Source organism: Oratosquilla oratoria, chromosome 38 (genome assembly GCF_046742065.1).
Source record: "Oratosquilla oratoria isolate Oo_2021 chromosome 38, ASM4674206v1, whole genome shotgun sequence".
In the NCBI taxonomy this organism is placed as follows: Eukaryota; Metazoa; Arthropoda; class Malacostraca; order Stomatopoda; family Squillidae; genus Oratosquilla; species Oratosquilla oratoria.
In genome coordinates this window covers 14,805,306-14,807,805 of record NC_134814.1, presented here as the reverse complement: position 1 = coordinate 14,807,805, position 2,500 = coordinate 14,805,306, and positions in this window count along the sequence as shown.

The following is a 2,500-nucleotide window of genomic DNA, read 5'->3' as shown; positions in this document are numbered from 1 at the left end:
CTTCCTCCTCCATTCTCTTCTTCTTCCTCTTCCATATAATCTTCCTCTTCCTCCTCTTCCTCCTCATTTTCCTCTTCCTCCTCCATCCTCTTCTTCTTCCTCTTCCTCCTCCATCCTCTTCTTCTTCCTCTTCCTCCTCCATCCTCTTCTTCTTCCTCTTCCATATCTTCTTCCTCTTCCTCCACTTCCTCGTTTTATTGCTCCTTTTCTTCCTCCTCTCCTGCTTCTCCTCCTTCTCCATTTCCTCCTCTTTCTCCTCCTCCTCCTCTTCCTCTTCCTTTTCGTCCTCCTCCTACTTCTCCTCCTTCTCCTCTTCCTCTTCATTTTCATCCTCCTCCTCGTACTTCTCCTCCTCCTCTTCCTCTTCTTACTCCTCCTCCTCCTCCTCCTCCTCCTCCTCCTCCTCCTCCTTTTTCTCTTTCTCTTCCTTCTCTATCTTTCTTCTTCCGCCTCCTCCTCTTATCCTCCTCCATTCTGCTTCAAGTCTTATCCTCGTTCTCTTCCTCCTCTTCTTCTGTTTCTTCTCTTCTACCTGCTCCTCATCTTCTCCGTCCCTTACCCTCTCATCCCTCCCCACCGCGTCTCCGCTTCCTCCCACCTCCATTCTGCTTCAAGTCTTATCCTCGTTCTCTTCCTCCTCTTCTTCTGTTTCTTCTCTTCTACCTGCTCCTCATCTTCTCCGTCCCTTACCCTCTCATCCCTCCCCACCTCTTCTCCTCTTCCTCCCACCTCCTTCCTCTTCCCTCCTTCCTCTTCCCTCCTTCCTCTCCTCTCCTTCCTCTCCCCTCCTCCTCCTCTCCCCTCCTCCTCCTCTCCCCTCCTCCTCCTCTAGTCATTGCTGTTTTCTCTTCTTGCATCATCCTTTACCTTTCTGCATTATTTGTCTCCTGCTGTTGACACAAACACTTAGGCCCAGAGGTTACCGTTTTTACGCACGCACACACAAAAACACGCACACGTGCACGCACACACTCACACACAGGTTCACACACACACACACACACACACACACACACACACACACACACACACACACACACACACACACACACACACACACACACACACACACACACAGACACACACAGAGAGAGAGAGAGAGAGAGAGAGAGAGAGAGAGAGAGAAGGAAAAACAGAAAGACAATTGTAAACTGGTAGTTGTAGGCCTCTCTCTCTCTCTCTCTCTCTCTCTCTCTCTCTCTCTCTCTCTCTCTCTCTCTCTCTCTCTCTCTCTCTCTCTCTCTCTCTGTCTCTCCCTCTCTTTATCTCTCTTTCTCATTTTCTCTCCCTCTCTCTCCCTTTGTGCGTGTGTGTACGTGTTTTATCCCGCGTTTATATCACGCACACACAGGCTCATAACAGACAAAATATCATACATATTCTAACACAGGAACCCTAACCACCTCGCCTTCAAATGCATTCTTACACACATTTGCTGTGTACAGACATTTTGTTAGCAGTTGCTTCCTTTTTGGACCCGCTCGGCATTTCTGCGTATTGGACAGCTTTTCATACCTGCAAAACGCACCTGTGTAAAGACAAACACACGTTTTTGTAACCTTAGCTCTTGCAGAACAAAGTTCCTCAGTTTGGTTTCGGTGCGTGGTAGGTCTTTTGGACGGATAGGCGTGCGCAGCATATGTGTGTGATTCACCTTGGTCTCTGGATCACGTGTTGGACTCGTGATCGACAGCTATTTCCCTCCCGGAAGAGAGCTCAGAGCTCGTATGACCGATCTATGGGTAATGCTATGACCTTACACGCACACACACACACCCAACTCCCCGCCCACGAGAGTTGGAGTAACGACTCGAAGCGCAGCGATACTGAAATAATTTCAGCCCTGGGTAGGATTCGAACCAGGTACCGCCGGTACCGCCGTACTGACAGTCTGGGACTCTACCAACCGCGCCAACGAGTGTGTGGGGTGTGTGTGTGTGTGTGTGTGTGTGTGTGTGTGTGTGTGTGTGTGTGTGTGTGTGTGTGTGTGTGTGTGTGTGTGTGTGTGTGTGTGTGTGTGTGTGTGTGTGTGTGTGTGTGTGTGTGTGTGTGTGTGTGTGTGTGTGTGTGTGTGTGTGTGTGTGTGTGTGTGTGTGTGTGTGTGTGTGTGTGTGTGTGTGTGTGTGTGTGTGTGTGTGTGTGTGTGTGTGTGTGTGTGATAACCTGAGCTTCCGTTGAATGGAAGTGGGTGTGGAGGCAAGGCCCGGTACTTGACCAGGTAAAGTTAGAACGGAACTTGGACGGAACCTCGATTCGCTCAACTTTGAAATCACGTTGCCAAGTTTGCACGACGACAGGCCTTCGGGCTCTTTAGGCCACCACCGCCTTTTACTCTTTTTCCTCTTCGTCCTCCTCCTCCTCCTCTTCCTCCTCCTCCTCCTCCTCCTCCTCCTCCTCCTCCTCCGTCTACTCCGCTCCCTCCACCTCCTCCATCTATTCCTACTCCGCCTCCTACGTCTCCTCTAATTCCTACTCGTCTTCCTCCTCCTCCTCCTCCTCC